This window comes from Corvus brachyrhynchos, unplaced genomic scaffold (assembly GCF_000691975.1).
Source record: "Corvus brachyrhynchos isolate BGI_N302 unplaced genomic scaffold, ASM69197v1 scaffold17, whole genome shotgun sequence".
NCBI classification, from domain to species: Eukaryota; Metazoa; Chordata; class Aves; order Passeriformes; family Corvidae; genus Corvus; species Corvus brachyrhynchos.
In genome coordinates this window covers 11592680-11601760 of record NW_008240046.1, presented here as the reverse complement: position 1 = coordinate 11601760, position 9081 = coordinate 11592680, and positions in this window count along the sequence as shown.

The window sequence follows — 9081 nt, the reverse complement described above, 5'->3', positions numbered from 1 at the left end:
CTGGACCAGGTGCGTGGCTTCATGATGGCCGTGGCCCGGGCCCGGCCTGGCCCAAGCAGGGCCTGGCCGGGCCCACTGGGCCCTGCTCGGGCCCCGCGGCCACCTGTCCCAGCGCCGGAAACGAGAGAGAGCTTGGAGGGGGAGTTTGCCTATTCTTAAATGTGGATAACAGAGGTGATCACAACTTTAAGTGGCTTAGAGAATTGTCCATATTCAAACTGGCCAGCTGATAGGTTCTGTCAGGTCCCAGAGGAAACTGTAAGCACCCCTTAGCAAGGACGTCCCTTCCGGGACTATGCTTGCTAACCTATGACACTTTGCAAGCAGAAAAGATAACCAATCTCAGCTTATCTGTATTTTAGGGTAGGAAAGTGCAATGCTGTATATTGCAATTGACTGTTTTAAGCATGCTACCTCATAATTTTGATCTTAAAGGTTAACTTGGAGCTAATTTTGAAGTCGGGGAGATGAGGGTGGGTAAGGTTCAGGGCTATAAATCCTGATCAGAAGCTGATACTTTTTGATGCCCACAGTCACAGACCAAAGTTGCTGAGATAGGTGAGTTAATACTCAGCTTTATCTTCAGTGGCTCCAAGACTTCTAAATCAGTGCATCTCGTGGTAGATCACACTAAGAGACCTACTTTGCTACATATGGAGTGAGGTTGCTTACCTCAGACTGTTCTTCTGGTCTATTTCTTTGCCAGGTCCATTTCTTTGTCCTGGGATTCTTCAGGATATTGGCCCCAGCAACTACTTTTGAGAGCTGATTGATGTAGATTGTTCCACAATGTGAGCAGTCCAGTAACAAACAAGGCTGCTAGAGACAGGGCACTCTGTATTACCACACGTGTGTGCACCAAGGAAACAGAACTGTCCTATTATTTGTGGTTGCCTTCAGCTTCCTTCAACTCTGCATTTAAAATATTAAGAATAAGGATTTCCATGGCAGTAGCATTTTACAGTGTCATGACAACATGTCACTCTTCTGCCCTGCCCCCTGAGCACAGTTCCACAGTTCCTGGTAGATACCATTTACTTGCATTAACTATAGAGGTTTAAATACTCCTGCAATAAAATAAAAGCTGTGCCAAAAGCCAGAATGTACCTGCATATTCAGATTGTTAGCTGGTATTCTTTTCTTGCAAGGCTGTTGCCTGTTTTTTTATGCCATTACGGAGCTTTTTTATTTAGCAAGCTCAAAAATTCACAGTGATTCCAGCCCACCCATTTCTCTGATGTTCTCACTGTGCTGACCAAATCCAGCCTGTCTACTTAACATTTAAATTTGTTTTGGTTTTTTTTTTTCTATACAGGAATCTATTACAGTCAGGGAAATAGCATATTCCTTTAACAGAGCATACAGAATGGTTTAAAATAGAAATAACGTTCACTTTCTTGTTGTATATTTTTATATTCACCTTTGAATATTCTGTTGTTGTGTGTTTATTTTTTTTTTTTCCTCCTTGGCAGCTACTTTAAAACCTTTCAATATCCCCTTGTATTCTTTTATAAGACTCTTTTGTCAGTCTGAGTGAAGGTTTTCTTTGGCTTTCCTTTTGTTTAAATATGGGGAATAAAAGGAACATGTCTTGAATTGAAATCACTGAACTGGAAAGGGACTACAGAAAGAATTGACTGTAGTAAAGCTTAAGTATTAAAATCCAGCCAGTGCAGTTCTTACCAAGTGTAGAAAAGCAGAAAAATGCATACAGCCTCAGAGAGTGCATGGAGAAATTACAATGGAAACGGTTGAAATGAATGGGAAAAATTGAAATTGGTAGTCTTCGGCATAAAGCAAGAAAAGAATGAGCCAAGGGTAGGGTGGGGTGCTGAGTCTGGGGGATTGGAAGAAGTTAAAATGCTTAAAATGGAGAAGCATAGGATTGTTGTGTGTAGTCAATATTCTAGTTTCAGGCTGTTAATAAAGAACTGAAATCACCGGAATAAGACTTGATTGAAACGGTGATGACACAATTCCATGATATAATGCTAGGGCGTACTTCACAATGGGCCCTTTAAGAAATATGGAATCATTTGCAATTAGAATTGATGGAAAAACACGAAGATTTAATCTGAACTGAAATCCTCAGATGCTGTACTAAGTATTGAATGGTTTTGTCACTATAGAATCTCACCAAAAAAAAGAATCAGCGACATAGTTGCTTTTAATTTTTTATTCAGCACATATGAATTGAGCCATTTTCTTCCATTTGAGTATCATCAGCAAATCAAGGAAGAGATTTTTAAACAGTTTGCCTTGTCTGCAGTGTTTCCAGAGACCTTTTCAGGCTTGAGTCTACAAATAACAACTTCTAGGTTTGGGGGCTTTTCATTTGTTTGTTTCTGTTTGCACACACACCCTTCTCCCCCTACACATGCGCTTACATACACACACATCCCCCAATTATTCCCGGAGTAGGCTTGGATGAAGTTTGTAGATGATCATAGGGTTCATGACAGCGATTTGCCTTCCCCATTTTCCAATGAAAATGACAAAACTTCTACTAAATTATCCAGGTGATTTGCCACTGTGATCAGTTTCTAAACTTGAATTCTAGAAGGACAGAATGTTTATGAAGAAATAGAGGCTAGAAAGACCAAATAAGTAATTTTTCTGAGCTGGCAATTGTGTACTGCTCAGCAGCTATTTATATAAATTTTGCTTACTGCTTTCAACATATTGTTTCATACTTCATCTAATTTATTTTCTACTCTTTTTGTTTCACTAATAAACAAAAATGGATTTAGTGACTACTTCTGCTGTAACCTTTTAATTCCCTCTCAGTGTGATGCACTAGACTTCATCCATATTAGTTTTAGTAATTCCTCAGGTAGTTAAGAGTTGTGTCAATATAAAACCTAGTCACAAAATAAACCACGAGTTCAGCAAAGGTTACTTAATCTTCTCAGGGATCTCAAAGTCACCAAATGTGATTTTTTCTTCAAAAGACTAAACAAGTGACGCATCAGAGGTTCTTCAGAAAGGATTGAACACATTTAGTATTGCTCAGTAATCAAAAAACACCTTTGTGTTTTCGATACAGTGCTCTTCAAAGAGACAAGTAACAGCTCTAAGAAATGTTGCCTCTATGTGGAAAAGATACAATACATCCAGGGAATAGAAATGCTGTCTCTATTACTCTTGTACCTGAATATATATTTCGGAGGCAATGATGTGTGAGAGGGAAGTTCTGGCTTCAGAATAGGAACTTGCTATTTTTTTTGGAACTGCAACCAGAATACCTGCTCTATTGAGATAGTTAATACTATTCAGAACATGTAAGACATGTCTTGTTTCCTGTATCTGCTCAGGAAAAATCTGGAGTGGTGATGGGAGGCCATAAAATATTATTGAAGTCAGTGGTCAGCACTGCATCACTCTGACCCAACTTGTTCTGGGTAACATGAACTGTGTCTTGTGATTCCTCACACGTCCTATTCAGGGCTGATTGTATTCATTTCATCTGCTGGTTTTGCATCCTCCTGTCAAGATATTTGTGTGGGCTTGTGCTTATCTAACACTTAATAACCTTGCAGCATTTTTTAGTATTTGTTTTATCTCCCTCTGCATATCCCATCCTCTTGCTGAGGAATCCAGTTTGTTTGCCTGACTTAGTCACAGTCCTCATGCTCAGCCACAGAATTTCTCTTCAGTTTTCAGGCAGTTTCACCCTAAAATTTAATTTCTGCACTTTCTGCACTTTAATTTCATTTCACTTCCATCCTTGAATCCTCAGCCTGGGACAATAAGACAGAGGTATTTATTAATTTGTGCCCACTACTTTTTCAGAACATGCTCTTTCCTGGTAATTACTCTGCTCTTTCAACAAGAAACCTCCAATGGCTCTCAGAAAAGATGAAGAAAAATGGGAAGACAGTAAAACAGAATAAAATAAATCTGGTGATTAATCAGTCAATAAACACCAGTTGTAGTACACACACTCACTAAGGGGATACCATTTAAATCTATTGGCTTAGAAATCTGACATCATTAATCCATTGCTAATTTTTGAAAAAAAAAGCTTGTTATGCTGAAACTGTTTTGCATTCTAAAACTAAATGAAAAAAGTGACAATATGCAAATCAAAACTGCATAAGAAGACAACACGCATAGAAATGAAATCATCAAAATTAATATAAAAACCTTTACTCCTTGAGAATTGTGATAGTTACCATAAAGTGTATTTATTCTCATTAGTTTATTAAAAAAAGGTACCTGGTTAGCATCTAATCTTGAAAATGCTAGAAACTATTCACAAGAGTATAATTACTTATATGCACCAGGCTTCTGGGCTAAGTTCTTTTAAACTTCTATATAAAATAAGAATAACCTGTGATTTAATACCTATTAGTCTGTCGTGGTCAAATGATGTTTTTTTACAGCCCTTGAAAAACAGGCTTGAACCGTTAAGTCACTCTTGGTGGAAAACCTCAAAGTTATGAAAAAACTCAACGAATTACTTAAATTCTGAGCATGCACATAAATAAAGTGCTAACAGAGCATTTCGTAGTCATTTTCTTCACTATGAGGGTAGTGAGGCACTGGCACAGGATGCCCAGGGAAGCTGTGGATGTCCCATCCCTGGAAGTGTTCAAGGCTTGGAGCAACCTGAACTAGTGGAAGGTGTCCCTGCCCATGGTGGGGAGTTGGAACTAGATGATCTTTAAGGTCCCTGCCAACCCAAACCTTTCTATGAGTCTGTGATGTACTGAGTGAAGTGTTTGATCTGTTTTGTGTTGACAATTTCACCTTGTCTAAATTTTTTACCTACTGGGACTCCAACTATGAAAAATTCTGCAGCAATAACCTACATATGAAAGTGCAGACATTGTGTTCAGAAGTCATCTGTGCTAGGTAAATTTATATATTAGCCAGAAATTTTTAGTACCATCAATTTCAATTATGTTGATTAGTACATATCTACTTTGTTGACATGAGTGATTAATTTCAGCAATGTTTTGCTACAAGGTCTGCTGAAGGTATGTTTTCTCTAAAGTTTGGATTTTCTGCCGTTGATAAAATCTCTAGAACTTTTCATATAACTTTGATCTCCATTATGAAGACATACTGCTTTTAGGCTTGTTTTTAAAACAAAATAAAGTAAAACATCATATAAATTTGTCATATACTTTTTATGTGATCTGGGACATAGAATAAAGGCTGTCACTATGATACTGTGCATTGACTTTGTTGAATTTATCTGAATTATTACTGAAATTGGTATAGTGATCCATTTCAGGGAAGCTTTTTTGCTTTAGAATTTCAGAGCAGATTTTAGCTATATTTATTTCATTGTGATTTCTTAGACAGGTACACATATCCTTTGGACTTATTTTGGAACAAATATGTGATTTCATTGCTGAAAATGGGTGACCAGCATTTTGACTCTGATTCCTGTGATATCTCCCTGTTTATGTGTGAAGGATTGGTTTGTAGCCTATTGTAAGAGGTACATGCCAGTGATGCCAATCATATTTATTGTTTTTCCAAGAGAGGAGGAAACAATGGAGCTGTTAATAAGAAAGAAGATTTCTAAAGTTGTACTATATATTTTTTAATAATATATAAAGCGGGGGAGAATACAAAAAACCGCCTCAGATATTAAACACTGAAGCTTATTCTAAACTCCGGTAGCTGTGACATCATATAAAAATATCATCCCCTAAAAAGACTTCTTTTCCTTATGTTTAGTCCATCTGACTTACTTGATAAATGTTCACCATTCAGTGTTTTATATGAAATAAACTAGTGCTTTACATCTAGTTAATGGATCAAAGCAGTGTTCAAAGAAGAAAAGCTCCTTTTATTAGCATTTTGTAGCAAATTCAGCTGACACAATAAGAAAGCAATGGAGGTGGAAAATGACTTGCCCTTTTATCTGTGAGTTTAACTCAAGGTTACAGCTAGCATGTGTGAGTGGTAGCTGTTAATATTTTTAATTAGTCTGTTGAGAAATTTTCTATTCTATAGCTAATGACCCAACAATTTATTTGTAGACTGAATCCACTTAAAATTATCTTTGATGAACAACTATCTGACTAATAAAGCATCCAGATATAATACTTAAAATGCTTTAATTGAGACGGTTGAACTTGCAGCTATTTCATTGTAACTGAAAAACTCTTGTGATTTTATGGGAGAAGAAGTAATCTAAAAGCCAACTCCCAAGTTTTTACTTTTCAAATGATAAGAATGTGGAATAATTTGACCACAATACTATTTTTCTTGGCAAAATTTTTATAGCATTATTGGCTGGTTTTGTTCAATTAGAGTACATGTTCATTTTTAAAAATCTGGAGGAAATGACCCAAAATACAAAGCAGCAAAAAGCTGTCTGCTGAATAAAGTAAAATAAACAAAATAAGTGGTACAAAACCTGCCAGTCCAAGTTTGGAGATTTGTGTGGATTTTTTTTCTTTTCCTTTTTTTATTTTCTGAGAGAAGTCTGCAAAAGGTTATTTTTTTGAACCACAATTTTAAAGTCTTTCATGATGTATTCATGTATCTTTGTATATAGTCTCTATGAGCTTCTTTCACTATCAACTATCCCTTCTATTTTTGACTGTCATTTTTCAGGTGCTGTAGGTTTTTCCTTATATGAGAAAATGGATTGCCAGGTTGACCTATCATACAGAAATATATCCGTCATTGTGCCTGACGTGTGGATTGCTACTTATGAAGAACAGGCTCTCCTAGCATACAAGAGGACTTATTTTTATCTCTTGCCTTGGTTCTTTCCAGATATTTAGGCCCTGGTGTAGTGGTATTTCTTGGAATCATCATGTGCTTTATGATGAGTTTTGTTTGCCTGTAGCAAAGTCTGTCAGATAAGAAAATGAACAAAAAAATATAATCTGTTATAATTACCTGGAGCTGTCACTATAGAGAGAAGATCCATAGTTAGTAAAATTATGGTCTTTTCTTGTCTTATTGATTAACCTGCTGAAATAATTTGTGAGTTGTATAATAGGTTGAAGGTACTCTTTTTTCCTTGTATATTCTTTCTAAGAATAAAAACATTTGCTAAGGCCTATGGGCTGAGATTTTTCTATTATTAATTAAGGTAAATTAATAAATTTGATTATATTATTTGATATAATTTGATATAGCTCTGTGGTATAGAAGGTACCCTTCCTATGAGAAGAGAAGTGACTTGGAGCTCACATGGAAGCAATGTTAGATGTCCCCATTCTAGGAATGGATATCTGAGTTTTGTCAGAATTTCTTGAGGAGTGCATGTTTTGTTCTTAGATGAAATTTTGTGTGGAAGTAGAGAACCTGTATTTCCAGTATTTCCAAGTAAAACAAGTGTCAGGCCTTTTTTTCACTGTGCATTTGTCTTATGCACTGTTAGTAAATTTTTTGTCAGTGCTACTAAAGCCTCAAGAATCACTAAGAAAGTTCGCCATGTAGTGCTGAGCTATCTTACCGTAGGGACTGCCCAATCTTTTGATATTTAAAAATTTTTGAGGAGTAAATCAAAGAAACAGTTGAAACAAGTTTGCAATTTAAATGACTTTTGAAATCCTTGGCACAGTTACGGATTTTCTTACTTCTTTGTTGGATGCCTGTTGCATGATTACAGGTATATTGAGCGTAAAAGAAAATGAAATGCATTTGGTGTCACAGTTTTTTTTCTTATTTCAGTGGGTTTTGTCATCTATAATGTGATTTTTTCAAAGGAAAATTCCTTTCCAATTTTTGGCTGTCACACTTTCAGTGATTACTAGACTTGTTTTCAGGTGTGTTCCATTGTCATGCATTTTATTAAAGGCAGATAAAACTATGGGCAGTAGCAGAAGAACATTTTTATTTAAATATTTTTGAATCTGGAAGCTTGAGTTAAGTATAATCTGCTTCCAATCTACTGAAGTCTACACAAAAATTACCAATAAATCGATGCAATTGATCACTGCATCACAGAAGTGGGGCTAAAACATGAGTGACCCTTATGGGAGAAAGCAGACATTTTCCCCCACTGTGTTCTTCCCCATATCGTTTTTGCAGCAATGGCAATCACTAAATGTAAGCTACACTTCTACCATGCAGCAGAAACAGGAAATGGAAAACTCTTGAGAAAACAAGGGAATAGTCAGGGAAAAATTAAATTGTTAGGCTTTCCTCACAGACATACATGCTACTGATGAGTCCAGAGAGAATCTGTGTCATTTTATTCTGTGTGTAGGAGAGGCAACCTAGATTTAGAGGGCTGCCTAATGAAGTCGTGTGTATTTTTCCAGTATTGTAAGGCAGGTTTCAATGCGTAATCAAATTCCACACTTGAAAATAAGTTGGATTTTTTTTCTTTTCTTTTTTTTTTCATTGAGTCATCAGCTGTTTAATGTCTCTTTTCTCTGTGACTTTGTTCAGATTAGCCTGCATTTGCATGACCATGTCAGGTGCATGTGACATTGCCTTTAATGAACATGCGTTGTGAGCTGTAGTTGCACAACACAGAGCTAAGCTGGAGGACACAACCCAGCAAATATGTTGTCATTGAAGTGCAAGGTGAACTTCAGTGTAGTGGAATTAAAACTTAGAATGAAGATGGTGATACATATTCCCAGTCTGCTGAAAAAACAAGGAAGCATACATACAGTCTGCAGTGGGTACTACAGAAGGCAGGAGAAGGAAGGGTTTGTTATTGTTTTGTGTGTGTTTGGTTTCTACAAATTCCATTCTGAATGTAGACATTAAGAACACAGTGGGTAACTGAGATTTGGACATACGTGTTGACCAGCAAGCAGAAGGGATCCCCCGGGTTATGCAGAGCAGGGTGTGGAGCCTGGTGCTGATTGGAGATCAGGGTAGGAGGAGTTACTGGCCCCTGCAGATACAAGCAGCTTGGATCAAGGCGCAGCCAGCCTTGTGACCCTGCACTACCAGGTCAGTGTAAAGCCTGCTGCCTTCCCCTGTTAATGAGGAAAATAGTGGTTTTGGAGCTTCATAGGGGAGCTGTAGGATTTAACGGGAACTCTGGGATCCTGAACTCCACAACCATACCCTTCCTGTGAGAAGTGACTCGGAGCTCACATGGAAACAATGTTAGGTGTCCCCTTTGTAGGAAGGGATATCTGA